This window comes from Coffea arabica, chromosome 11e (genome assembly GCF_036785885.1).
Source record: "Coffea arabica cultivar ET-39 chromosome 11e, Coffea Arabica ET-39 HiFi, whole genome shotgun sequence".
Lineage (NCBI taxonomy): Eukaryota > Viridiplantae > Streptophyta > Magnoliopsida > Gentianales > Rubiaceae > Coffea > Coffea arabica.
The window spans coordinates 6,633,275-6,661,049 of NC_092331.1; the positions used below are offsets into that span (position 1 = coordinate 6,633,275).

A 27,775-nucleotide genomic window follows, 5' to 3' on the forward strand; every position below is an offset into this window, starting at 1 on the left:
CAACTCTAAATTATCATGAAATCAATCCTTCACGCTTGCAGTTAGGGGTGGCAATTCGGGTCCAAATCAGGTTGGCGGGTCGGGTTCGGGTCAACAGACCCGCCAGAAAATCTGTTGACCCGAACCCCGACCCGCCAACCCGTGACGGGTCAGGTATGCTGACCCGAACCCGAAAATTTCAGGTTTACGGGGCGGCGGGTCGACCCGAAATGACCCGAAACTTAATTTTAATTTATTAATTTATCACTGTAATTTCTAATAAAATCAATTTCTCACAAAACTAATTACATAATCAAGTAATAAAAATTTAAATAAATGATTCCAAATCAAATCTAAAATAAATTAAACACCGTAAAAGTGTTTTATCCCAAGCAAAATATAAAATAAATTAAAACAATACAAAAGTGAAAAATAATATAATATATTATTTGTCCAAGTATAATAATTTCAACTTCACACAAATTAAATAAATTCGTTTAGGATTAAGTAATTAATGCCTTTGAAAAAAAGAATAACTTAGTTTAGTTAGATAAAATTATTTTTATGTTTATTAAATTATTTTTAATTCGTAAACGGGTCATATCGGGTCATATCAGGTCACCACGGGTTGACCCGAAATCGACCGGTTTTCTTTTCGGGTTCATCGGGTCCAACCCGATTCTGACCCGAATTCCCGAAACCTCAACCCAAACCCATTAATTTCGTGTTAGGTTCGTGTCGTGTTTTCAGGTCGTGTCGAAAATTGCCACCCCTAGATGCGGTGATACATTTGCGCCGACAAATTTGAGCGACGATCCGGGCTTTGATCGAGCCGTACCGTTCCTGATTTGTCTCGCGCCTTCAGATCCTCCTTCACGCTTCGACAAGAAGCAAAATATTAAGCAATCGTTCCGACGGAGCTAAATTACTACAGGATAAAGAACGAATAGGAAATTTGGATTTCGAAACAAAAAAGAGAGGGGTGCAACACGAGGACTTCCCAGGGGGTCACCCATCCTAGTACTACTCTCGCCCAAGCACGCTTAACTTCGGAGTTCTGATGGGATCCGGTGCATTAGTGCTGGTATGATCGCACCCGCCATGTTCCTTTCGCTTTATTCTTTTAAACTACCCCGTCCTGCGAAGCAGTGTGGCTTTTTTAGACCGAAATTCATTTTAAGCGTCAATTCAAGCATTTTCCTCTTATCCTTTTATTTATTTACTTTATATATTTTTTTGTTATTGATTTGCACCCTGTTTTTTTCCCTCATCCCGCAACTCTAAATTATCATGAAATCAATCCTTCACGCTTGCAGTTAGGGGTGGCAATTCGGGTCCAAATCAGGTTGGCGGGTCGGGTTCGGGTCAACAGACCCGCCAGAAAATCTGTTGACCCGAACCCCGACCCGCCAACCCGTGACGGGTCAGGTATGCTGACCCGAACCCGAAAATTTCAGGTTTACGGGGCGGCGGGTCGACCCGAAATGACCCGAAACTTAATTTTAATTTATTAATTTATCACTGTAATTTCTAATAAAATCAATTTCTCACAAAACTAATTACATAATCAAGTAATAAAAATTTAAATAAATGATTCCAAATCAAATCTAAAATAAATTAAACACCGTAAAAGTGTTTTATCCCAAGCAAAATATAAAATAAATTAAAACAATACAAAAGTGAAAAATAATATAATATATTATTTGTCCAAGTATAATAATTTCAACTTCACACAAATTAAATAAATTCGTTTAGGATTAAGTAATTAATGCCTTTGAAAAAAAGAATAACTTAGTTTAGTTAGATAAAATTATTTTTATGTTTATTAAATTATTTTTAATTCGTAAACGGGTCATATCGGGTCATATCAGGTCACCACGGGTTGACCCGAAATCGACCGGTTTTCTTTTCGGGTTCATCGGGTCCAACCCGATTCTGACCCGAATTCCCGAAACCTCAACCCAAACCCATTAATTTCGTGTTAGGTTCGTGTCGTGTTTTCAGGTCGTGTCGAAAATTGCCACCCCTAGTTGCGGTGATACATTTGCGCCGACAAATTTGAGCGACGATCCGGGCTTTGATCGAGCCGTACCGTTCCTGATTTGTCTCGCGCCTTCAGATCCTCCTTCACGCTTCGACAAGAAGCAAAATATTAAGCAATCGTTCCGACGGAGCTAAATTACTACAGGATAAAGAACGAATAGGAAATTTGGATTTCGAAACAAAAAAGAGAGGGGTGCAACACGAGGACTTCCCAGGGGGTCACCCATCCTAGTACTACTCTCGCCCAAGCACGCTTAACTTCGGAGTTCTGATGGGATCCGGTGCATTAGTGCTGGTATGATCGCACCCGCCATGTTCCTTTCGCTTTATTCTTTTAAACTACCCCGTCCTGCGAAGCAGTGTGGCTTTTCTAGACCGAAATTCATTTTAAGCGTCAATTCAAGCATTTTCCTCTTATCCTTTTATTTATTTACTTTATATTTTTTTTTGTTATTGATTTGCACCCTGTTTTTTTCCCTCATCCCGCAACTCTAAATTATCATGAAATCAATCCTTCACGCTTGCAGTTAGGGGTGGCAATTCGGGTCCAAATCAGGTTGGCGGGTCGGGTTCGGGTCAACAGACCCGCCAGAAAATCTGTTGACCCGAACCCCGACCCGCCAACCCGTGACGGGTCAGGTATGCTGACCCGAACCCGAAAATTTCAGGTTTACGGGGCGGCGGGTCGACCCGAAATGACCCGAAACTTAATTTTAATTTATTAATTTATCACTGTAATTTCTAATAAAATCAATTTCTCACAAAACTAATTACATAATCAAGTAATAAAAATTTAAATAAATGATTCCAAATCAAATCTAAAATAAATTAAACACCGTAAAAGTGTTTTATCCCAAGCAAAATATAAAATAAATTAAAACAATACAAAAGTGAAAAATAATATAATATATTATTTGTCCAAGTATAATAATTTCAACTTCACACAAATTAAATAAATTCGTTTAGGATTAAGTAATTAATGCCTTTGAAAAAAAGAATAACTTAGTTTAGTTAGATAAAATTATTTTTATGTTTATTAAATTATTTTTAATTCGTAAACGGGTCATATCGGGTCATATCAGGTCACCACGGGTTGACCCGAAATCGACCGGTTTTCTTTTCGGGTTCATCGGGTCCAACCCGATTCTGACCCGAATTCCCGAAACCTCAACCCAAACCCATTAATTTCGTGTTAGGTTCGTGTCGTGTTTTCAGGTCGTGTCGAAAATTGCCACCCCTAGATGCGGTGATACATTTGCGCCGACAAATTTGAGCGACGATCCGGGCTTTGATCGAGCCGTACCGTTCCTGATTTGTCTCGCGCCTTCAGATCCTCCTTCACGCTTCGACAAGAAGCAAAATATTAAGCAATCGTTCCGACGGAGCTAAATTACTACAGGATAAAGAACGAATAGGAAATTTGGATTTCGAAACAAAAAAGAGAGGGGTGCAACACGAGGACTTCCCAGGGGGTCACCCATCCTAGTACTACTCTCGCCCAAGCACGCTTAACTTCGGAGTTCTGATGGGATCCGGTGCATTAGTGCTGGTATGATCGCACCCGCCATGTTCCTTTCGCTTTATTCTTTTAAACTACCCCGTCCTGCGAAGCAGTGTGGCTTTTTTAGACCGAAATTCATTTTAAGCGTCAATTCAAGCATTTTCCTCTTATCCTTTTATTTATTTACTTTATATATTTTTTTGTTATTGATTTGCACCCTGTTTTTTTCCCTCATCCCGCAACTCTAAATTATCATGAAATCAATCCTTCACGCTTGCAGTTAGGGGTGGCAATTCGGGTCCAAATCAGGTTGGCGGGTCGGGTTCGGGTCAACAGACCCGCCAGAAAATCTGTTGACCCGAACCCCGACCCGCCAACCCGTGACGGGTCAGGTATGCTGACCCGAACCCGAAAATTTCAGGTTTACGGGGCGGCGGGTCGACCCGAAATGACCCGAAACTTAATTTTAATTTATTAATTTATCACTGTAATTTCTAATAAAATCAATTTCTCACAAAACTAATTACATAATCAAGTAATAAAAATTTAAATAAATGATTCCAAATCAAATCTAAAATAAATTAAACACCGTAAAAGTGTTTTATCCCAAGCAAAATATAAAATAAATTAAAACAATACAAAAGTGAAAAATAATATAATATATTATTTGTCCAAGTATAATAATTTCAACTTCACACAAATTAAATAAATTCGTTTAGGATTAAGTAATTAATGCCTTTGAAAAAAAGAATAACTTAGTTTAGTTAGATAAAATTATTTTTATGTTTATTAAATTATTTTTAATTCGTAAACGGGTCATATCGGGTCATATCAGGTCACCACGGGTTGACCCGAAATCGACCGGTTTTCTTTTCGGGTTCATCGGGTCCAACCCGATTCTGACCCGAATTCCCGAAACCTCAACCCAAACCCATTAATTTCGTGTTAGGTTCGTGTCGTGTTTTCAGGTCGTGTCGAAAATTGCCACCCCTAGTTGCGGTGATACATTTGCGCCGACAAATTTGAGCGACGATCCGGGCTTTGATCGAGCCGTACCGTTCCTGATTTGTCTCGCGCCTTCAGATCCTCCTTCACGCTTCGACAAGAAGCAAAATATTAAGCAATCGTTCCGACGGAGCTAAATTACTACAGGATAAAGAACGAATAGGAAATTTGGATTTCGAAACAAAAAAGAGAGGGGTGCAACACGAGGACTTCCCAGGGGGTCACCCATCCTAGTACTACTCTCGCCCAAGCACGCTTAACTTCGGAGTTCTGATGGGATCCGGTGCATTAGTGCTGGTATGATCGCACCCGCCATGTTCCTTTCGCTTTATTCTTTTAAACTACCCCGTCCTGCGAAGCAGTGTGGCTTTTCTAGACCGAAATTCATTTTAAGCGTCAATTCAAGCATTTTCCTCTTATCCTTTTATTTATTTACTTTATATTTTTTTTTGTTATTGATTTGCACCCTGTTTTTTTCCCTCATCCCGCAACTCTAAATTATCATGAAATCAATCCTTCACGCTTGCAGTTAGGGGTGGCAATTCGGGTCCAAATCAGGTTGGCGGGTCGGGTTCGGGTCAACAGACCCGCCAGAAAATCTGTTGACCCGAACCCCGACCCGCCAACCCGTGACGGGTCAGGTATGCTGACCCGAACCCGAAAATTTCAGGTTTACGGGGCGGCGGGTCGACCAGAAATGACCCGAAACTTAATTTTAATTTATTAATTTATCACTGTAATTTCTAATAAAATCAATTTCTCACAAAACTAATTACATAATCAAGTAATAAAAATTTAAATAAATGATTCCAAATCAAATCTAAAATAAATTAAACACCGTAAAAGTGTTTTATCCCAAGCAAAATATAAAATAAATTAAAACAATACAAAAGTGAAAAATAATATAATATATTATTTGTCCAAGTATAATAATTTCAACTTCACACAAATTAAATAAATTCGTTTAGGATTAAGTAATTAATGCCTTTGAAAAAAAGAATAACTTAGTTTAGTTAGATAAATTTATTTTTATGTTTATTAAATTATTTTTAATTCGTAAACGGGTCATATCGGGTCATATCAGGTCACCACGGGTTGACCCGAAATCGACCGGTTTTCTTTTCGGGTTCATCGGGTCCAACCCGATTCTGACCCGAATTCCCGAAACCTCAACCCAAACCCATTAATTTCGTGTTAGGTTCGTGTCGTGTTTTCAGGTCGTGTCGAAAATTGCCACCCCTAGTTGCGGTGATACATTTGCGCCGACAAATTTGAGCGACGATCCGGGCTTTGATCGAGCCGTACCGTTCCTGATTTGTCTCGCGCCTTCAGATCCTCCTTCACGCTTCGACAAGAAGCAAAATATTAAGCAATCGTTCCGACGGAGCTAAATTACTACAGGATAAAGAACGAATAGGAAATTTGGATTTCGAAACAAAAAAGAGAGGGGTGCAACACGAGGACTTCCCAGGGGGTCACCCATCCTAGTACTACTCTCGCCCAAGCACGCTTAACTTCGGAGTTCTGATGGGATCCGGTGCATTAGTGCTGGTATGATCGCACCCGCCATGTTCCTTTCGCTTTATTCTTTTAAACTACCCCGTCCTGCGAAGCAGTGTGGCTTTTCTAGACCGAAATTCATTTTAAGCGTCAATTCAAGCATTTTCCTCTTATCCTTTTATTTATTTACTTTATATTTTTTTTTGTTATTGATTTGCACCCTGTTTTTTTCCCTCATCCCGCAACTCTAAATTATCATGAAATCAATCCTTCACGCTTGCAGTTAGGGGTGGCAATTCGGGTCCAAATCAGGTTGGCGGGTCGGGTTCGGGTCAACAGACCCGCCAGAAAATCTGTTGACCCGAACCCCGACCCGCCAACCCGTGACGGGTCAGGTATGCTGACCCGAACCCGAAAATTTCAGGTTTACGGGGCGGCGGGTCGACCCGAAATGACCCGAAACTTAATTTTAATTTATTAATTTATCACTGTAATTTCTAATAAAATCAATTTCTCACAAAACTAATTACATAATCAAGTAATAAAAATTTAAATAAATGATTCCAAATCAAATCTAAAATAAATTAAACACCGTAAAAGTGTTTTATCCCAAGCAAAATATAAAATAAATTAAAACAATACAAAAGTGAAAAATAATATAATATATTATTTGTCCAAGTATAATAATTTCAACTTCACACAAATTAAATAAATTCGTTTAGGATTAAGTAATTAATGCCTTTGAAAAAAAGAATAACTTAGTTTAGTTAGATAAAATTATTTTTATGTTTATTAAATTATTTTTAATTCGTAAACGGGTCATATCAGGTCACCACGGGTTGACCCGAAATCGACCGGTTTTCTTTTCGGGTTCATCGGGTCCAACCCGATTCTGACCCGAATTCCCGAAACCTCAACCCAAACCCATTAATTTCGTGTTAGGTTCGTGTCGTGTTTTCAGGTCGTGTCGAAAATTGCCACCCCTAGTTGCGGTGATACATTTGCGCCGACAAATTTGAGCGACGATCCGGGCTTTGATCGAGCCGTACCGTTCCTGATTTGTCTCGCGCCTTCAGATCCTCCTTCACGCTTCGACAAGAAGCAAAATATTAAGCAATCGTTCCGACGGAGCTAAATTACTACAGGATAAAGAACGAATAGGAAATTTGGATTTCGAAACAAAAAAGAGAGGGGTGCAACACGAGGACTTCCCAGGGGGTCACCCATCCTAGTACTACTCTCGCCCAAGCACGCTTAACTTCGGAGTTCTGATGGGATCCGGTGCATTAGTGCTGGTATGATCGCACCCGCCATGTTCCTTTCGCTTTATTCTTTTAAACTACCCCGTCCTGCGAAGCAGTGTGGCTTTTCTAGACCGAAATTCATTTTAAGCGTCAATTCAAGCATTTTCCTCTTATCCTTTTATTTATTTACTTTATATTTTTTTTTGTTATTGATTTGCACCCTGTTTTTTTCCCTCATCCCGCAACTCTAAATTATCATGAAATCAATCCTTCACGCTTGCAGTTAGGGGTGGCAATTCGGGTCCAAATCAGGTTGGCGGGTCGGGTTCGGGTCAACAGACCCGCCAGAAAATCTGTTGACCCGAACCCCGACCCGCCAACCCGTGACGGGTCAGGTATGCTGACCCGAACCCGAAAATTTCAGGTTTACGGGGCGGCGGGTCGACCCGAAATGACCCGAAACTTAATTTTAATTTATTAATTTATCACTGTAATTTCTAATAAAATCAATTTCTCACAAAACTAATTACATAATCAAGTAATAAAAATTTAAATAAATGATTCCAAATCAAATCTAAAAAATTAAACACCGTAAAAGTGTTTTATCCCAAGCAAAATATAAAATAAATTAAAACAATACAAAAGTGAAAAATAATATAATATATTATTTGTCCAAGTATAATAATTTCAACTTCACACAAATTAAATAAATTCGTTTAGGATTAAGTAATTAATGCCTTTGAAAAAAAGAATAACTTAGTTTAGTTAGATAAAATTATTTTTATGTTTATTAAATTATTTTTAATTCGTAAACGGGTCATATCAGGTCACCACGGGTTGACCCGAAATCGACCGGTTTTCTTTTCGGGTTCATCGGGTCCAACCCGATTCTGACCCGAATTCCCGAAACCTCAACCCAAACCCATTAATTTCGTGTTAGGTTCGTGTCGTGTTTTCAGGTCGTGTCGAAAATTGCCACCCCTAGTTGCGGTGATACATTTGCGCCGACAAATTTGAGCGACGATCCGGGCTTTGATCGAGCCGTACCGTTCCTGATTTGTCTCGCGCCTTCAGATCCTCCTTCACGCTTCGACAAGAAGCAAAATATTAAGCAATCGTTCCGACGGAGCTAAATTACTACAGGATAAAGAACGAATAGGAAATTTGGATTTCGAAACAAAAAAGAGAGGGGTGCAACACGAGGACTTCCCAGGGGGTCACCCATCCTAGTACTACTCTCGCCCAAGCACGCTTAACTTCGGAGTTCTGATGGGATCCGGTGCATTAGTGCTGGTATGATCGCACCCGCCATGTTCCTTTCGCTTTATTCTTTTAAACTACCCCGTCCTGCGAAGCAGTGTGGCTTTTCTAGACCGAAATTCATTTTAAGCGTCAATTCAAGCATTTTCCTCTTATCCTTTTATTTATTTACTTTATATTTTTTTTTGTTATTGATTTGCACCCTGTTTTTTTCCCTCATCCCGCAACTCTAAATTATCATGAAATCAATCCTTCACGCTTGCAGTTAGGGGTGGCAATTCGGGTCCAAATCAGGTTGGCGGGTCGGGTTCGGGTCAACAGACCCGCCAGAAAATCTGTTGACCCGAACCCCGACCCGCCAACCCGTGACGGGTCAGGTATGCTGACCCGAACCCGAAAATTTCAGGTTTACGGGGCGGCGGGTCGACCCGAAATGACCCGAAACTTAATTTTAATTTATTAATTTATCACTGTAATTTCTAATAAAATCAATTTCTCACAAAACTAATTACATAATCAAGTAATAAAAATTTAAATAAATGATTCCAAATCAAATCTAAAAAATTAAACACCGTAAAAGTGTTTTATCCCAAGCAAAATATAAAATAAATTAAAACAATACAAAAGTGAAAAATAATATAATATATTATTTGTCCAAGTATAATAATTTCAACTTCACACAAATTAAATAAATTCGTTTAGGATTAAGTAATTAATGCCTTTGAAAAAAAGAATAACTTAGTTTAGTTAGATAAAATTATTTTTATGTTTATTAAATTATTTTTAATTCGTAAACGGGTCATATCAGGTCACCACGGGTTGACCCGAAATCGACCGGTTTTCTTTTCGGGTTCATCGGGTCCAACCCGATTCTGACCCGAATTCCCGAAACCTCAACCCAAACCCATTAATTTCGTGTTAGGTTCGTGTCGTGTTTTCAGGTCGTGTCGAAAATTGCCACCCCTAGTTGCGGTGATACATTTGCGCCGACAAATTTGAGCGACGATCCGGGCTTTGATCGAGCCGTACCGTTCCTGATTTGTCTCGCGCCTTCAGATCCTCCTTCACGCTTCGACAAGAAGCAAAATATTAAGCAATCGTTCCGACGGAGCTAAATTACTACAGGATAAAGAACGAATAGGAAATTTGGATTTCGAAACAAAAAAGAGAGGGGTGCAACACGAGGACTTCCCAGGGGGTCACCCATCCTAGTACTACTCTCGCCCAAGCACGCTTAACTTCGGAGTTCTGATGGGATCCGGTGCATTAGTGCTGGTATGATCGCACCCGCCATGTTCCTTTCGCTTTATTCTTTTAAACTACCCCGTCCTGCGAAGCAGTGTGGCTTTTCTAGACCGAAATTCATTTTAAGCGTCAATTCAAGCATTTTCCTCTTATCCTTTTATTTATTTACTTTATATTTTTTTTTGTTATTGATTTGCACCCTGTTTTTTTCCCTCATCCCGCAACTCTAAATTATCATGAAATCAATCCTTCACGCTTGCAGTTAGGGGTGGCAATTCGGGTCCAAATCAGGTTGGCGGGTCGGGTTCGGGTCAACAGACCCGCCAGAAAATCTGTTGACCCGAACCCCGACCCGCCAACCCGTGACGGGTCAGGTATGCTGACCCGAACCCGAAAATTTCAGGTTTACGGGGCGGCGGGTCGACCCGAAATGACCCGAAACTTAATTTTAATTTATTAATTTATCACTGTAATTTCTAATAAAATCAATTTCTCACAAAACTAATTACATAATCAAGTAATAAAAATTTAAATAAATGATTCCAAATCAAATCTAAAAAATTAAACACCGTAAAAGTGTTTTATCCCAAGCAAAATATAAAATAAATTAAAACAATACAAAAGTGAAAAATAATATAATATATTATTTGTCCAAGTATAATAATTTCAACTTCACACAAATTAAATAAATTCGTTTAGGATTAAGTAATTAATGCCTTTGAAAAAAAGAATAACTTAGTTTAGTTAGATAAAATTATTTTTATGTTTATTAAATTATTTTTAATTCGTAAACGGGTCATATCAGGTCACCACGGGTTGACCCGAAATCGACCGGTTTTCTTTTCGGGTTCATCGGGTCCAACCCGATTCTGACCCGAATTCCCGAAACCTCAACCCAAACCCATTAATTTCGTGTTAGGTTCGTGTCGTGTTTTCAGGTCGTGTCGAAAATTGCCACCCCTAGTTGCGGTGATACATTTGCGCCGACAAATTTGAGCGACGATCCGGGCTTTGATCGAGCCGTACCGTTCCTGATTTGTCTCGCGCCTTCAGATCCTCCTTCACGCTTCGACAAGAAGCAAAATATTAAGCAATCGTTCCGACGGAGCTAAATTACTACAGGATAAAGAACGAATAGGAAATTTGGATTTCGAAACAAAAAAGAGAGGGGTGCAACACGAGGACTTCCCAGGGGGTCACCCATCCTAGTACTACTCTCGCCCAAGCACGCTTAACTTCGGAGTTCTGATGGGATCCGGTGCATTAGTGCTGGTATGATCGCACCCGCCATGTTCCTTTCGCTTTATTCTTTTAAACTACCCCGTCCTGCGAAGCAGTGTGGCTTTTCTAGACCGAAATTCATTTTAAGCGTCAATTCAAGCATTTTCCTCTTATCCTTTTATTTATTTACTTTATATTTTTTTTTGTTATTGATTTGCACCCTGTTTTTTTCCCTCATCCCGCAACTCTAAATTATCATGAAATCAATCCTTCACGCTTGCAGTTAGGGGTGGCAATTCGGGTCCAAATCAGGTTGGCGGGTCGGGTTCGGGTCAACAGACCCGCCAGAAAATCTGTTGACCCGAACCCCGACCCGCCAACCCGTGACGGGTCAGGTATGCTGACCCGAACCCGAAAATTTCAGGTTTACGGGGCGGCGGGTCGACCCGAAATGACCCGAAACTTAATTTTAATTTATTAATTTATCACTGTAATTTCTAATAAAATCAATTTCTCACAAAACTAATTACATAATCAAGTAATAAAAATTTAAATAAATGATTCCAAATCAAATCTAAAAAATTAAACACCGTAAAAGTGTTTTATCCCAAGCAAAATATAAAATAAATTAAAACAATACAAAAGTGAAAAATAATATAATATATTATTTGTCCAAGTATAATAATTTCAACTTCACACAAATTAAATAAATTCGTTTAGGATTAAGTAATTAATGCCTTTGAAAAAAAGAATAACTTAGTTTAGTTAGATAAAATTATTTTTATGTTTATTAAATTATTTTTAATTCGTAAACGGGTCATATCAGGTCACCACGGGTTGACCCGAAATCGACCGGTTTTCTTTTCGGGTTCATCGGGTCCAACCCGATTCTGACCCGAATTCCCGAAACCTCAACCCAAACCCATTAATTTCGTGTTAGGTTCGTGTCGTGTTTTCAGGTCGTGTCGAAAATTGCCACCCCTAGTTGCGGTGATACATTTGCGCCGACAAATTTGAGCGACGATCCGGGCTTTGATCGAGCCGTACCGTTCCTGATTTGTCTCGCGCCTTCAGATCCTCCTTCACGCTTCGACAAGAAGCAAAATATTAAGCAATCGTTCCGACGGAGCTAAATTACTACAGGATAAAGAACGAATAGGAAATTTGGATTTCGAAACAAAAAAGAGAGGGGTGCAACACGAGGACTTCCCAGGGGGTCACCCATCCTAGTACTACTCTCGCCCAAGCACGCTTAATTTCGGAGTTCTGATGGGATCCGGTGCATTAGTGCTGGTATGATCGCACCCGCCATGTTCCTTTCGCTTTATTCTTTTAAACTACCCCGTCCTGCGAAGCAGTGTGGCTTTTCTAGACCGAAATTCATTTTAAGCGTCAATTCAAGCATTTTCCTCTTATCCTTTTATTTATTTACTTTATATTTTTTTTTGTTATTGATTTGCACCCTGTTTTTTTCCCTCATCCCGCAACTCTAAATTATCATGAAATCAATCCTTCACGCTTGCAGTTAGGGGTGGCAATTCGGGTCCAAATCAGGTTGGCGGGTCGGGTTCGGGTCAACAGACCCGCCAGAAAATCTGTTGACCCGAACCCCGACCCGCCAACCCCTGACGGGTCAGGTATGCTGACCCGAACCCGAAAATTTCAGGTTTACGGGGCGGCGGGTCGACCCGAAATGACCCGAAACTTAATTTTAATTTATTAATTTATCACTGTAATTTCTAATAAAATCAATTTCTCACAAAACTAATTACATAATCAAGTAATAAAAATTTAAATAAATGATTCCAAATCAAATCTAAAATAAATTAAACACCGTAAAAGTGTTTTATCCCAAGCAAAATATAAAATAAATTAAAACAATACAAAAGTGAAAAATAATATAATATATTATTTGTCCAAGTATAATAATTTCAACTTCACACAAATTAAATAAATTCGTTTAGGATTAAGTAATTAATGCCTTTGAAAAAAAGAATAACTTAGTTTAGTTAGATAAAATTATTTTTATGTTTATTAAATTATTTTTAATTCGTAAACGGGTCATATCGGGTCATATCAGGTCACCACGGGTTGACCCGAAATCGACCGGTTTTCTTTTCGGGTTCATCGGGTCCAACCCGATTCTGACCCGAATTCCCGAAACCTCAACCCAAACCCATTAATTTCGTGTTAGGTTCGTGTCGTGTTTTCAGGTCGTGTCGAAAATTGCCACCCCTAGTTGCGGTGATACATTTGCGCCGACAAATTTGAGCGACGATCCGGGCTTTGATCGAGCCGTACCGTTCCTGATTTGTCTCGCGCCTTCAGATCCTCCTTCACGCTTCGACAAGAAGCAAAATATTAAGCAATCGTTCCGACGGAGCTAAATTACTACAGGATAAAGAACGAATAGGAAATTTGGATTTCGAAACAAAAAAGAGAGGGGTGCAACACGAGGACTTCCCAGGGGGTCACCCATCCTAGTACTACTCTCGCCCAAGCACGCTTAACTTCGGAGTTCTGATGGGATCCGGTGCATTAGTGCTGGTATGATCGCACCCGCCATGTTCCTTTCGCTTTATTCTTTTAAACTACCCCGTCCTGCGAAGCAGTGTGGCTTTTCTAGACCGAAATTCATTTTAAGCGTCAATTCAAGCATTTTCCTCTTATCCTTTTATTTATTTACTTTATATTTTTTTTTGTTATTGATTTGCACCCTGTTTTTTTCCCTCATCCCGCAACTCTAAATTATCATGAAATCAATCCTTCACGCTTGCAGTTAGGGGTGGCAATTCGGGTCCAAATCAGGTTGGCGGGTCGGGTTCGGGTCAACAGACCCGCCAGAAAATCTGTTGACCCGAACCCCGACCCGCCAACCCGTGACGGGTCAGGTATGCTGACCCGAACCCGAAAATTTCAGGTTTACGGGGCGGCGGGTCGACCCGAAATGACCCGAAACTTAATTTTAATTTATTAATTTATCACTGTAATTTCTAATAAAATCAATTTCTCACAAAACTAATTACATAATCAAGTAATAAAAATTTAAATAAATGATTCCAAATCAAATCTAAAATAAATTAAACACCGTAAAAGTGTTTTATCCCAAGCAAAATATAAAATAAATTAAAACAATACAAAAGTGAAAAATAATATAATATATTATTTGTCCAAGTATAATAATTTCAACTTCACACAAATTAAATAAATTCGTTTAGGATTAAGTAATTAATGCCTTTGAAAAAAAGAATAACTTAGTTTAGTTAGATAAAATTATTTTTATGTTTATTAAATTATTTTTAATTCGTAAACGGGTCATATCAGGTCACCACGGGTTGACCCGAAATCGACCGGTTTTCTTTTCGGGTTCATCGGGTCCAACCCGATTCTGACCCGAATTCCCGAAACCTCAACCCAAACCCATTAATTTCGTGTTAGGTTCGTGTCGTGTTTTCAGGTCGTGTCGAAAATTGCCACCCCTAGTTGCGGTGATACATTTGCGCCGACAAATTTGAGCGACGATCCGGGCTTTGATCGAGCCGTACCGTTCCTGATTTGTCTCGCGCCTTCAGATCCTCCTTCACGCTTCGACAAGAAGCAAAATATTAAGCAATCGTTCCGACGGAGCTAAATTACTACAGGATAAAGAACGAATAGGAAATTTGGATTTCGAAACAAAAAAGAGAGGGGTGCAACACGAGGACTTCCCAGGGGGTCACCCATCCTAGTACTACTCTCGCCCAAGCACGCTTAACTTCGGAGTTCTGATGGGATCCGGTGCATTAGTGCTGGTATGATCGCACCCGCCATGTTCCTTTCGCTTTATTCTTTTAAACTACCCCGTCCTGCGAAGCAGTGTGGCTTTTCTAGACCGAAATTCATTTTAAGCGTCAATTCAAGCATTTTCCTCTTATCCTTTTATTTATTTACTTTATATTTTTTTTTGTTATTGATTTGCACCCTGTTTTTTTCCCTCATCCCGCAACTCTAAATTATCATGAAATCAATCCTTCACGCTTGCAGTTAGGGGTGGCAATTCGGGTCCAAATCAGGTTGGCGGGTCGGGTTCGGGTCAACAGACCCGCCAGAAAATCTGTTGACCCGAACCCCGACCCGCCAACCCGTAACGGGTCAGGTATGCTGACCCGAACCCGAAAATTTCAGGTTTACGGGGCGGCGGGTCGACCCGAAATGACCCGAAACTTAATTTTAATTTATTAATTTATCACTGTAATTTCTAATAAAATCAATTTCTCACAAAACTAATTACATAATCAAGTAATAAAAATTTAAATAAATGATTCCAAATCAAATCTAAAATAAATTAAACACCGTAAAAGTGTTTTATCCCAAGCAAAATATAAAATAAATTAAAACAATACAAAAGTGAAAAATAATATAATATATTATTTGTCCAAGTATAATAATTTCAACTTCACACAAATTAAATAAATTCGTTTAGGATTAAGTAATTAATGCCTTTGAAAAAAAGAATAACTTAGTTTAGTTAGATAAAATTATTTTTATGTTTATTAAATTATTTTTAATTCGTAAACGGGTCATATCGGGTCATATCAGGTCACCACGGGTTGACCCGAAATCGACCGGTTTTCTTTTCGGGTTCATCGGGTCCAACCCGATTCTGACCCGAATTCCCGAAACCTCAACCCAAACCCATTAATTTCGTGTTAGGTTCGTGTCGTGTTTTCAGGTCGTGTCGAAAATTGCCACCCCTAGTTGCGGTGATACATTTGCGCCGACAAATTTGAGCGACGATCCGGGCTTTGATCGAGCCGTACCGTTCCTGATTTGTCTCGCGCCTTCAGATCCTCCTTCACGCTTCGACAAGAAGCAAAATATTAAGCAATCGTTCCGACGGAGCTAAATTACTACAGGATAAAGAACGAATAGGAAATTTGGATTTCGAAACAAAAAAGAGAGGGGTGCAACACGAGGACTTCCCAGGGGGTCACCCATCCTAGTACTACTCTCGCCCAAGCACGCTTAACTTCGGAGTTCTGATGGGATCCGGTGCATTAGTGCTGGTATGATCGCACCCGCCATGTTCCTTTCGCTTTATTCTTTTAAACTACCCCGTCCTGCGAAGCAGTGTGGCTTTTCTAGACCGAAATTCATTTTAAGCGTCAATTCAAGCATTTTCCTCTTATCCTTTTATTTATTTACTTTATATTTTTTTTTGTTATTGATTTGCACCCTGTTTTTTTCCCTCATCCCGCAACTCTAAATTATCATGAAATCAATCCTTCACGCTTGCAGTTAGGGGTGGCAATTCGGGTCCAAATCAGGTTGGCGGGTCGGGTTCGGGTCAACAGACCCGCCAGAAAATCTGTTGACCCGAACCCCGACCCGCCAACCCGTGACGGGTCAGGTATGCTGACCCGAACCCGAAAATTTCAGGTTTACGGGGCGGCGGGTCGACCCGAAATGACCCGAAACTTAATTTTAATTTATTAATTTATCACTGTAATTTCTAATAAAATCAATTTCTCACAAAACTAATTACATAATCAAGTAATAAAAATTTAAATAAATGATTCCAAATCAAATCTAAAATAAATTAAACACCGTAAAAGTGTTTTATCCCAAGCAAAATATAAAATAAATTAAAACAATACAAAAGTGAAAAATAATATAATATATTATTTGTCCAAGTATAATAATTTCAACTTCACACAAATTAAATAAATTCGTTTAGGATTAAGTAATTAATGCCTTTGAAAAAAAGAATAACTTAGTTTAGTTAGATAAAATTATTTTTATGTTTATTAAATTATTTTTAATTCGTAAACGGGTCATATCAGGTCACCACGGGTTGACCCGAAATCGACCGGTTTTCTTTTCGGGTTCATCGGGTCCAACCCGATTCTGACCCGAATTCCCGAAATCTCAACCCAAACCCATTAATTTCGTGTTAGGTTCGTGTCGTGTTTTCAGGTCGTGTCGAAAATTGCCACCCCTAGTTGCGGTGATACATTTGCGCCGACAAATTTGAGCGACGATCCGGGCTTTGATCGAGCCGTACCGTTCCTGATTTGTCTCGCGCCTTCAGATCCTCCTTCACGCTTCGACAAGAAGCAAAATATTAAGCAATCGTTCCGACGGAGCTAAATTACTACAGGATAAAGAACGAATAGGAAATTTGGATTTCGAAACAAAAAAGAGAGGGGTGCAACACGAGGACTTCCCAGGGGGTCACCCATCCTAGTACTACTCTCGCCCAAGCACGCTTAACTTCGGAGTTCTGATGGGATCCGGTGCATTAGTGCTGGTATGATCGCACCCGCCATGTTCCTTTCGCTTTATTCTTTTAAACTACCCCGTCCTGCGAAGCAGTGTGGCTTTTCTAGACCGAAATTCATTTTAAGCGTCAATTCAAGCATTTTCCTCTTATCCTTTTATTTATTTACTTTATATTTTTTTTTGTTATTGATTTGCACCCTGTTTTTTTCCCTCATCCCGCAACTCTAAATTATCATGAAATCAATCCTTCACGCTTGCAGTTAGGGGTGGCAATTCGGGTCCAAATCAGGTTGGCGGGTCGGGTTCGGGTCAACAGACCCGCCAGAAAATCTGTTGACCCGAACCCCGACCCGCCAACCCGTGACGGGTCAGGTATGCTGACCCGAACCCGAAAATTTCAGGTTTACGGGGCGGCGGGTCGACCCGAAATGACCCGAAACTTAATTTTAATTTATTAATTTATCACTGTAATTTCTAATAAAATCAATTTCTCACAAAACTAATTACATAATCAAGTAATAAAAATTTAAATAAATGATTCCAAATCAAATCTAAAATAAATTAAACACCGTAAAAGTGTTTTATCCCAAGCAAAATATAAAATAAATTAAAACAATACAAAAGTGAAAAATAATATAATATATTATTTGTCCAAGTATAATAATTTCAACTTCACACAAATTAAATAAATTCGTTTAGGATTAAGTAATTAATGCCTTTGAAAAAAAGAATAACTTAGTTTAGTTAGATAAAATTATTTTTATGTTTATTAAATTATTTTTAATTCGTAAACGGGTCATATCGGGTCACCACGGGTTGACCCGAAATCGACCGGTTTTCTTTTCGGGTTCATCGGGTCCAACCCGATTCTGACCCGAATTCCCGAAACCTCAACCCAAACCCATTAATTTCGTGTTAGGTTCGTGTCGTGTTTTCAGGTCGTGTCGAAAATTGCCACCCCTAGTTGCGGTGATACATTTGCGCCGACAAATTTGAGCGACGATCCGGGCTTTGATCGAGCCGTACCGTTCCTGATTTGTCTCGCGCCTTCAGATCCTCCTTCACGCTTCGACAAGAAGCAAAATATTAAGCAATCGTTCCGACGGAGCTAAATTACTACAGGATAAAGAACGAATAGGAAATTTGGATTTCGAAACAAAAAAGAGAGGGGTGCAACACGAGGACTTCCCAGGGGGTCACCCATCCTAGTACTACTCTCGCCCAAGCACGCTTAACTTCGGAGTTCTGATGGGATCCGGTGCATTAGTGCTGGTATGATCGCACCCGCCATGTTCCTTTCGCTTTATTCTTTTAAACTACCCCGTCCTGCGAAGCAGTGTGGCTTTTCTAGACCGAAATTCATTTTAAGCGTCAATTCAAGCATTTTCCTCTTATCCTTTTATTTATTTACTTTATATTTTTTTTTGTTATTGATTTGCACCCTGTTTTTTTCCCTCATCCCGCAACTCTAAATTATCATGAAATCAATCCTTCACGCTTGCAGTTAGGGGTGGCAATTCGGGTCCAAATCAGGTTGGCGGGTCGGGTTCGGGTCAACAGACCCGCCAGAAAATCTGTTGACCCGAACCCCGACCCGCCAACCCGTGACGGGTCAGGTATGCTGACCCGAACCCGAAAATTTCAGGTTTACGGGGCGGCGGGTCGACCCGAAATGACCCGAAACTTAATTTTAATTTATTAATTTATCACTGTAATTTCTAATAAAATCAATTTCTCACAAAACTAATTACATAATCAAGTAATAAAAATTTAAATAAATGATTCCAAATCAAATCTAAAAAATTAAACACCGTAAAAGTGTTTTATCCCAAGCAAAATATAAAATAAATTAAAACAATACAAAAGTGAAAAATAATATAATATATTATTTGTCCAAGTATAATAATTTCAACTTCACACAAATTAAATAAATTCGTTTAGGATTAAGTAATTAATGCCTTTGAAAAAAAGAATAACTTAGTTTAGTTAGATAAAATTATTTTTATGTTTATTAAATTATTTTTAATTCGTAAACGGGTCATATCAGGTCACCACGGGTTGACCCGAAATCGACCGGTTTTCTTTTCGGGTTCATCGGGTCCAACCCGATTCTGACCCGAATTCCCGAAACCTCAACCCAAACCCATTAATTTCGTGTTAGGTTCGTGTCGTGTTTTCAGGTCGTGTCGAAAATTGCCACCCCTAGTTGCGGTGATACATTTGCGCCGACAAATTTGAGCGACGATCCGGGCTTTGATCGAGCCGTACCGTTCCTGATTTGTCTCGCGCCTTCAGATCCTCCTTCACGCTTCGACAAGAAGCAAAATATTAAGCAATCGTTCCGACGGAGCTAAATTACTACAGGATAAAGAACGAATAGGAAATTTGGATTTCGAAACAAAAAAGAGAGGGGTGCAACACGAGGACTTCCCAGGGGGTCACCCATCCTAGTACTACTCTCGCCCAAGCACGCTTAACTTCGGAGTTCTGATGGGATCCGGTGCATTAGTGCTGGTATGATCGCACCCGCCATGTTCCTTTCGCTTTATTCTTTTAAACTACCCCGTCCTGCGAAGCAGTGTGGCTTTTCTAGACCGAAATTCATTTTAAGCGTCAATTCAAGCATTTTCCTCTTATCCTTTTATTTATTTACTTTATATTTTTTTTTGTTATTGATTTGCACCCTGTTTTTTTCCCTCATCCCGCAACTCTAAATTATCATGAAATCAATCCTTCACGCTTGCAGTTAGGGGTGGCAATTCGGGTCCAAATCAGGTTGGCGGGTCGGGTTCGGGTCAACAGACCCGCCAGAAAATCTGTTGACCCGAACCCCGACCCGCCAACCCGTGACGGGTCAGGTATGCTGACCCGAACCCGAAAATTTCAGGTTTACGGGGCGGCGGGTCGACCCGAAATGACCCGAAACTTAATTTTAATTTATTAATTTATCACTGTAATTTCTAATAAAATCAATTTCTCACAAAACTAATTACATAATCAAGTAATAAAAATTTAAATAAATGATTCCAAATCAAATCTAAAAAATTAAACACCGTAAAAGTGTTTTATCCCAAGCAAAATATAAAATAAATTAAAACAATACAAAAGTGAAAAATAATATAATATATTATTTGTCCAAGTATAATAATTTCAACTTCACACAAATTAAATAAATTCGTTTAGGATTAAGTAATTAATGCCTTTGAAAAAAAGAATAACTTAGTTTAGTTAGATAAAATTATTTTTATGTTTATTAAATTATTTTTAATTCGTAAACGGGTCATATCAGGTCACCACGGGTTGACCCGAAATCGACCGGTTTTCTTTTCGGGTTCATCGGGTCCAACCCGATTCTGACCCGAATTCCCGAAACCTCAACCCAAACCCATTAATTTCGTGTTAGGTTCGTGTCGTGTTTTCAGGTCGTGTCGAAAATTGCCACCCCTAGTTGCGGTGATACATTTGCGCCGACAAATTTGAGCGACGATCCGGGCTTTGATCGAGCCGTACCGTTCCTGATTTGTCTCGCGCCTTCAGATCCTCCTTCACGCTTCGACAAGAAGCAAAATATTAAGCAATCGTTCCGACGGAGCTAAATTACTACAGGATAAAGAACGAATAGGAAATTTGGATTTCGAAACAAAAAAGAGAGGGGTGCAACACGAGGACTTCCCAGGGGGTCACCCATCCTAGTACTACTCTCGCCCAAGCACGCTTAACTTCGGAGTTCTGATGGGATCCGGTGCATTAGTGCTGGTATGATCGCACCCGCCATGTTCCTTTCGCTTTATTCTTTTAAACTACCCCGTCCTGCGAAGCAGTGTGGCTTTTCTAGACCGAAATTCATTTTAAGCGTCAATTCAAGCATTTTCCTCTTATCCTTTTATTTATTTACTTTATATTTTTTTTTGTTATTGATTTGCACCCTGTTTTTTTCCCTCATCCCGCAACTCTAAATTATCATGAAATCAATCCTTCACGCTTGCAGTTAGGGGTGGCAATTCGGGTCCAAATCAGGTTGGCGGGTCGGGTTCGGGTCAACAGACCCGCCAGAAAATCTGTTGACCCGAACCCCGACCCGCCAACCCGTGACGGGTCAGGTATGCTGACCCGAACCCGAAAATTTCAGGTTTACGGGGCGGCGGGTCGACCCGAAATGACCCGAAACTTAATTTTAATTTTTTAATTTATCACTTTAATTTCTAATAAAATCAATTTCTCACAAAACTAATTACATAATCAAGTAATAAAAATTTAAATAAATGATTCCAAATCAAATCTAAAAAATTAAACACCGTAAAAGTGTTTTATCCCAAGCAAAATATAAAATAAATTAAAACAATACAAAAGTGAAAAATAATATAATATATTATTTGTCCAAGTATAATAATTTCAACTTCACACAAATTAAATAAATTCGTTTAGGATTAAGTAATTAATGCCTTTGAAAAAAAGAATAACTTAGTTTAGTTAGATAAAATTATTTTTATGTTTATTAAATTATTTTTAATTCGTAAACGGGTCATATCAGGTCACCACGGGTTGACCCGAAATCGACCGGTTTTCTTTTCGGGTTCATCGGGTCCAACCCGATTCTGACCCGAATTCCCGAAACCTCAACCCAAACCCATTAATTTCGTGTTAGGTTCGTGTCGTGTTTTCAGGTCGTGTCGAAAATTGCCACCCCTAGTTGCGGTGATACATTTGCGCCGACAAATTTGAGCGACGATCCGGGCTTTGATCGAGCCGTACCGTTCCTGATTTGTCTCGCGCCTTCAGATCCTCCTTCACGCTTCGACAAGAAGCAAAATATTAAGCAATCGTTCCGACGGAGCTAAATTACTACAGGATAAAGAACGAATAGGAAATTTGGATTTCGAAACAAAAAAGAGAGGGGTGCAACACGAGGACTTCCCAGGGGGTCACCCATCCTAGTACTACTCTCGCCCAAGCACGCTTAATTTCGGAGTTCTGATGGGATCCGGTGCATTAGTGCTGGTATGATCGCACCCGCCATGTTCCTTTCGCTTTATTCTTTTAAACTACCCCGTCCTGCGAAGCAGTGTGGCTTTTCTAGACCGAAATTCATTTTAAGCGTCAATTCAAGCATTTTCCTCTTATCCTTTTATTTATTTACTTTATATTTTTTTTTGTTATTGATTTGCACCCTGTTTTTTTCCCTCATCCCGCAACTCTAAATTATCATGAAATCAATCCTTCACGCTTGCAGTTAGGGGTGGCAATTCGGGTCCAAATCAGGTTGGCGGGTCGGGTTCGGGTCAACAGACCCGCCAGAAAATCTGTTGACCCGAACCCCGACCCGCCAACCCCTGACGGGTCAGGTATGCTGACCCGAACCCGAAAATTTCAGGTTTACGGGGCGGCGGGTCGACCCGAAATGACCCGAAACTTAATTTTAATTTATTAATTTATCACTGTAATTTCTAATAAAATCAATTTCTCACAAAACTAATTACATAATCAAGTAATAAAAATTTAAATAAATGATTCCAAATCAAATCTAAAATAAATTAAACACCGTAAAAGTGTTTTATCCCAAGCAAAATATAAAATAAATTAAAACAATACAAAAGTGAAAAATAATATAATATATTATTTGTCCAAGTATAATAATTTCAACTTCACACAAATTAAATAAATTCGTTTAGGATTAAGTAATTAATGCCTTTGAAAAAAAGAATAACTTAGTTTAGTTAGATAAAATTATTTTTATGTTTATTAAATTATTTTTAATTCGTAAACGGGTCATATCGGGTCATATCAGGTCACCACGGGTTGACCCGAAATCGACCGGTTTTCTTTTCGGGTTCATCGGGTCCAACCCGATTCTGACCCGAATTCCCGAAACCTCAACCCAAACCCATTAATTTCGTGTTAGGTTCGTGTCGTGTTTTCAGGTCGTGTCGAAAATTGCCACCCCTAGTTGCGGTGATACATTTGCGCCGACAAATTTGAGCGACGATCCGGGCTTTGATCGAGCCGTACCGTTCCTGATTTGTCTCGCGCCTTCAGATCCTCCTTCACGCTTCGACAAGAAGCAAAATATTAAGCAATCGTTCCGACGGAGCTAAATTACTACAGGATAAAGAACGAATAGGAAATTTGGATTTCGAAACAAAAAAGAGAGGGGTGCAACACGAGGACTTCCCAGGGGGTCACCCATCCTAGTACTACTCTCGCCCAAGCACGCTTAACTTCGGAGTTCTGATGGGATCCGGTGCATTAGTGCTGGTATGATCGCACCCGCCATGTTCCTTTCGCTTTATTCTTTTAAACTACCCCGTCCTGCGAAGCAGTGTGGCTTTTCTAGACCGAAATTCATTTTAAGCGTCAATTCAAGCATTTTCCTCTTATCCTTTTATTTATTTACTTTATATTTTTTTTTGTTATTGATTTGCACCCTGTTTTTTTCCCTCATCCCGCAACTCTAAATTATCATGAAATCAATCCTTCACGCTTGCAGTTAGGGGTGGCAATTCGGGTCCAAATCAGGTTGGCGGGTCGGGTTCGGGTCAACAGACCCGCCAGAAAATCTGTTGACCCGAACCCCGACCCGCCAACCCGTGACGGGTCAGGTATGCTGACCCGAACCCGAAAATTTCAGGTTTACGGGGCGGCGGGTCGACCCGAAATGACCCGAAACTTAATTTTAATTTATTAATTTATCACTGTAATTTCTAATAAAATCAATTTCTCACAAAACTAATTACATAATCAAGTAATAAAAATTTAAATAAATGATTCCAAATCAAATCTAAAATAAATTAAACACCGTAAAAGTGTTTTATCCCAAGCAAAATATAAAATAAATTAAAACAATACAAAAGTGAAAAATAATATAATATATTATTTGTCCAAGTATAATAATTTCAACTTCACACAAATTAAATAAATTCGTTTAGGATTAAGTAATTAATGCCTTTGAAAAAAAGAATAACTTAGTTTAGTTAGATAAAATTATTTTTATGTTTATTAAATTATTTTTAATTCGTAAACGGGTCATATCAGGTCACCACGGGTTGACCCGAAATCGACCGGTTTTCTTTTCGGGTTCATCGGGTCCAACCCGATTCTGACCCGAATTCCCGAAACCTCAACCCAAACCCATTAATTTCGTGTTAGGTTCGTGTCGTGTTTTCAGGTCGTGTCGAAAATTGCCACCCCTAGTTGCGGTGATACATTTGCGCCGACAAATTTGAGCGACGATCCGGGCTTTGATCGAGCCGTACCGTTCCTGATTTGTCTCGCGCCTTCAGATCCTCCTTCACGCTTCGACAAGAAGCAAAATATTAAGCAATCGTTCCGACGGAGCTAAATTACTACAGGATAAAGAACGAATAGGAAATTTGGATTTCGAAACAAAAAAGAGAGGGGTGCAACACGAGGACTTCCCAGGGGGTCACCCATCCTAGTACTACTCTCGCCCAAGCACGCTTAACTTCGGAGTTCTGATGGGATCCGGTGCATTAGTGCTGGTATGATCGCACCCGCCATGTTCCTTTCGCTTTATTCTTTTAAACTACCCCGTCCTGCGAAGCAGTGTGGCTTTTCTAGACCGAAATTCATTTTAAGCGTCAATTCAAGCATTTTCCTCTTATCCTTTTATTTATTTACTTTATATTTTTTTTTGTTATTGATTTGCACCCTGTTTTTTTCCCTCATCCCGCAACTCTAAATTATCATGAAATCAATCCTTCACGCTTGCAGTTAGGGGTGGCAATTCGGGTCCAAATCAGGTTGGCGGGTCGGGTTCGGGTCAACAGACCCGCCAGAAAATCTGTTGACCCGAACCCCGACCCGCCAACCCGTAACGGGTCAGGTATGCTGACCCGAACCCGAAAATTTCAGGTTTACGGGGCGGCGGGTCGACCCGAAATGACCCGAAACTTAATTTTAATTTATTAATTTATCACTGTAATTTCTAATAAAATCAATTTCTCACAAAACTAATTACATAATCAAGTAATAAAAATTTAAATAAATGATTCCAAATCAAATCTAAAATAAATTAAACACCGTAAAAGTGTTTTATCCCAAGCAAAATATAAAATAAATTAAAACAATACAAAAGTGAAAAATAATATAATATATTATTTGTCCAAGTATAATAATTTCAACTTCACACAAATTAAATAAATTCGTTTAGGATTAAGTAATTAATGCCTTTGAAAAAAAGAATAACTTAGTTTAGTTAGATAAAATTATTTTTATGTTTATTAAATTATTTTTAATTCGTAAACGGGTCATATCGGGTCATATCAGGTCACCACGGGTTGACCCGAAATCGACCGGTTTTCTTTTCGGGTTCATCGGGTCCAACCCGATTCTGACCCGAATTCCCGAAACCTCAACCCAAACCCATTAATTTCGTGTTAGGTTCGTGTCGTGTTTTCAGGTCGTGTCGAAAATTGCCACCCCTAGTTGCGGTGATACATTTGCGCCGACAAATTTGAGCGACGATCCGGGCTTTGATCGAGCCGTACCGTTCCTGATTTGTCTCGCGCCTTCAGATCCTCCTTCACGCTTCGACAAGAAGCAAAATATTAAGCAATCGTTCCGACGGAGCTAAATTACTACAGGATAAAGAACGAATAGGAAATTTGGATTTCGAAACAAAAAAGAGAGGGGTGCAACACGAGGACTTCCCAGGGGGTCACCCATCCTAGTACTACTCTCGCCCAAGCACGCTTAACTTCGGAGTTCTGATGGGATCCGGTGCATTAGTGCTGGTATGATCGCACCCGCCATGTTCCTTTCGCTTTATTCTTTTAAACTACCCCGTCCTGCGAAGCAGTGTGGCTTTTCTAGACCGAAATTCATTTTAAGCGTCAATTCAAGCATTTTCCTCTTATCCTTTTATTTATTTACTTTATATTTTTTTTTGTTATTGATTTGCACCCTGTTTTTTTCCCTCATCCCGCAACTCTAAATTATCATGAAATCAATCCTTCACGCTTGCAGTTAGGGGTGGCAATTCGGGTCCAAATCAGGTTGGCGGGTCGGGTTCGGGTCAACAGACCCGCCAGAAAATCTGTTGACCCGAACCCCGACCCGCCAACCCGTGACGGGTCAGGTATGCTGACCCGAACCCGAAAATTTCAGGTTTACGGGGCGGCGGGTCGACCCGAAATGACCCGAAACTTAATTTTAATTTATTAATTTATCACTGTAATTTCTAATAAAATCAATTTCTCACAAAACTAATTACATAATCAAGTAATAAAAATTTAAATAAATGATTCCAAATCAAATCTAAAATAAATTAAACACCGTAAAAGTGTTTTATCCCAAGCAAAATATAAAATAAATTAAAACAATACAAAAGTGAAAAATAATATAATATATTATTTGTCCAAGTATAATAATTTCAACTTCACACAAATTAAATAAATTCGTTTAGGATTAAGTAATTAATGCCTTTGAAAAAAAGAATAACTTAGTTTAGTTAGATAAAATTATTTTTATGTTTATTAAATTATTTTTAATTCGTAAACGGGTCATATCAGGTCACCACGGGTTGACCCGAAATCGACCGGTTTTCTTTTCGGGTTCATCGGGTCCAACCCGATTCTGACCCGAATTCCCGAAATCTCAACCCAAACCCATTAATTTCGTGTTAGGTTCGTGTCGTGTTTTCAGGTCGTGTCGAAAATTGCCACCCCTAGTTGCGGTGATACATTTGCGCCGACAAATTTGAGCGACGATCCGGGCTTTGATCGAGCCGTACCGTTCCTGATTTGTCTCGCGCCTTCAGATCCTCCTTCACGCTTCGACAAGAAGCAAAATATTAAGCAATCGTTCCGACGGAGCTAAATTACTACAGGATAAAGAACGAATAGGAAATTTGGATTTCGAAACAAAAAAGAGAGGGGTGCAACACGAGGACTTCCCAGGGGGTCACCCATCCTAGTACTACTCTCGCCCAAGCACGCTTAACTTCGGAGTTCTGATGGGATCCGGTGCATTAGTGCTGGTATGATCGCACCCGCCATGTTCCTTTCGCTTTATTCTTTTAAACTACCCCGTCCTGCGAAGCAGTGTGGCTTTTCTAGACCGAAATTCATTTTAAGCGTCAATTCAAGCATTTTCCTCTTATCCTTTTATTTATTTACTTTATATTTTTTTTTGTTATTGATTTGCACCCTGTTTTTTTCCCTCATCCCGCAACTCTAAATTATCATGAAATCAATCCTTCACGCTTGCAGTTAGGGGTGGCAATTCGGGTCCAAATCAGGTTGGCGGGTCGGGTTCGGGTCAACAGACCCGCCAGAAAATCTGTTGACCCGAACCCCGACCCGCCAACCCGTGACGGGTCAGGTATGCTGACCCGAACCCGAAAATTTCAGGTTTACGGGGCGGCGGGTCGACCCGAAATGACCCGAAACTTAATTTTAATTTATTAATTTATCACTGTAATTTCTAATAAAATCAATTTCTCACAAAACTAATTACATAATCAAGTAATAAAAATTTAAATAAATGATTCCAAATCAAA

The 27,775-nt window shown here is 39.4% G+C and overlaps 22 non-coding genes across 22 annotated transcripts; all 22 read right to left on the reverse strand.

The window, feature by feature from the left end:
- Window positions 1–958: 958 nt before the first annotated feature.
- LOC140030104 (5S ribosomal RNA) lies at window positions 959–1,077 on the reverse strand. Its single transcript, XR_011834018.1, has one exon. It is a non-coding gene; the product is annotated as a 5S ribosomal RNA (ribosomal RNA).
- Window positions 1,078–2,212: 1,135 nt separating this feature from the next.
- Window positions 2,213–2,331, reverse strand: LOC140030115 (5S ribosomal RNA). Its single transcript, XR_011834029.1, has one exon. It is a non-coding gene; the product is annotated as a 5S ribosomal RNA (ribosomal RNA).
- Window positions 2,332–3,466: 1,135 nt separating this feature from the next.
- LOC140030127 (5S ribosomal RNA) lies at window positions 3,467–3,585 on the reverse strand. Its single transcript, XR_011834041.1, has one exon. It is a non-coding gene; the product is annotated as a 5S ribosomal RNA (ribosomal RNA).
- Window positions 3,586–4,720: 1,135 nt separating this feature from the next.
- On the reverse strand, window positions 4,721–4,839 carry LOC140030138 (5S ribosomal RNA). The gene has a single exon (XR_011834052.1). It is a non-coding gene; the product is annotated as a 5S ribosomal RNA (ribosomal RNA).
- A 1,135-nt stretch (window positions 4,840–5,974) lies between these two features.
- On the reverse strand, window positions 5,975–6,093 carry LOC140030149 (5S ribosomal RNA). The gene has a single exon (XR_011834063.1). It is a non-coding gene; the product is annotated as a 5S ribosomal RNA (ribosomal RNA).
- Window positions 6,094–7,218: 1,125 nt separating this feature from the next.
- LOC140030160 (5S ribosomal RNA) lies at window positions 7,219–7,337 on the reverse strand. The gene has a single exon (XR_011834074.1). It is a non-coding gene; the product is annotated as a 5S ribosomal RNA (ribosomal RNA).
- Window positions 7,338–8,460: 1,123 nt separating this feature from the next.
- Window positions 8,461–8,579, reverse strand: LOC140030171 (5S ribosomal RNA). The gene has a single exon (XR_011834085.1). It is a non-coding gene; the product is annotated as a 5S ribosomal RNA (ribosomal RNA).
- A 1,123-nt stretch (window positions 8,580–9,702) lies between these two features.
- LOC140030182 (5S ribosomal RNA) lies at window positions 9,703–9,821 on the reverse strand. Its single transcript, XR_011834096.1, has one exon. It is a non-coding gene; the product is annotated as a 5S ribosomal RNA (ribosomal RNA).
- Window positions 9,822–10,944: 1,123 nt separating this feature from the next.
- LOC140030192 (5S ribosomal RNA) lies at window positions 10,945–11,063 on the reverse strand. The gene has a single exon (XR_011834106.1). It is a non-coding gene; the product is annotated as a 5S ribosomal RNA (ribosomal RNA).
- Window positions 11,064–12,186: 1,123 nt separating this feature from the next.
- On the reverse strand, window positions 12,187–12,305 carry LOC140031089 (5S ribosomal RNA). Its single transcript, XR_011835010.1, has one exon. It is a non-coding gene; the product is annotated as a 5S ribosomal RNA (ribosomal RNA).
- A 1,135-nt stretch (window positions 12,306–13,440) lies between these two features.
- Window positions 13,441–13,559, reverse strand: LOC140030202 (5S ribosomal RNA). The gene has a single exon (XR_011834116.1). It is a non-coding gene; the product is annotated as a 5S ribosomal RNA (ribosomal RNA).
- A 1,125-nt stretch (window positions 13,560–14,684) lies between these two features.
- LOC140030213 (5S ribosomal RNA) lies at window positions 14,685–14,803 on the reverse strand. Its single transcript, XR_011834128.1, has one exon. It is a non-coding gene; the product is annotated as a 5S ribosomal RNA (ribosomal RNA).
- Window positions 14,804–15,938: 1,135 nt separating this feature from the next.
- Window positions 15,939–16,057, reverse strand: LOC140030224 (5S ribosomal RNA). The gene has a single exon (XR_011834139.1). It is a non-coding gene; the product is annotated as a 5S ribosomal RNA (ribosomal RNA).
- A 1,125-nt stretch (window positions 16,058–17,182) lies between these two features.
- Window positions 17,183–17,301, reverse strand: LOC140030236 (5S ribosomal RNA). The gene has a single exon (XR_011834151.1). It is a non-coding gene; the product is annotated as a 5S ribosomal RNA (ribosomal RNA).
- A 1,125-nt stretch (window positions 17,302–18,426) lies between these two features.
- LOC140030247 (5S ribosomal RNA) lies at window positions 18,427–18,545 on the reverse strand. Its single transcript, XR_011834162.1, has one exon. It is a non-coding gene; the product is annotated as a 5S ribosomal RNA (ribosomal RNA).
- A 1,123-nt stretch (window positions 18,546–19,668) lies between these two features.
- On the reverse strand, window positions 19,669–19,787 carry LOC140030258 (5S ribosomal RNA). Its single transcript, XR_011834173.1, has one exon. It is a non-coding gene; the product is annotated as a 5S ribosomal RNA (ribosomal RNA).
- A 1,123-nt stretch (window positions 19,788–20,910) lies between these two features.
- Window positions 20,911–21,029, reverse strand: LOC140030270 (5S ribosomal RNA). Its single transcript, XR_011834184.1, has one exon. It is a non-coding gene; the product is annotated as a 5S ribosomal RNA (ribosomal RNA).
- Window positions 21,030–22,152: 1,123 nt separating this feature from the next.
- On the reverse strand, window positions 22,153–22,271 carry LOC140031090 (5S ribosomal RNA). Its single transcript, XR_011835011.1, has one exon. It is a non-coding gene; the product is annotated as a 5S ribosomal RNA (ribosomal RNA).
- Window positions 22,272–23,406: 1,135 nt separating this feature from the next.
- Window positions 23,407–23,525, reverse strand: LOC140030281 (5S ribosomal RNA). The gene has a single exon (XR_011834195.1). It is a non-coding gene; the product is annotated as a 5S ribosomal RNA (ribosomal RNA).
- A 1,125-nt stretch (window positions 23,526–24,650) lies between these two features.
- On the reverse strand, window positions 24,651–24,769 carry LOC140030292 (5S ribosomal RNA). Its single transcript, XR_011834206.1, has one exon. It is a non-coding gene; the product is annotated as a 5S ribosomal RNA (ribosomal RNA).
- A 1,135-nt stretch (window positions 24,770–25,904) lies between these two features.
- Window positions 25,905–26,023, reverse strand: LOC140030303 (5S ribosomal RNA). Its single transcript, XR_011834217.1, has one exon. It is a non-coding gene; the product is annotated as a 5S ribosomal RNA (ribosomal RNA).
- Window positions 26,024–27,148: 1,125 nt separating this feature from the next.
- On the reverse strand, window positions 27,149–27,267 carry LOC140030314 (5S ribosomal RNA). Its single transcript, XR_011834229.1, has one exon. It is a non-coding gene; the product is annotated as a 5S ribosomal RNA (ribosomal RNA).
- Between the last annotated feature and the right edge of the window lie 508 nt (window positions 27,268–27,775).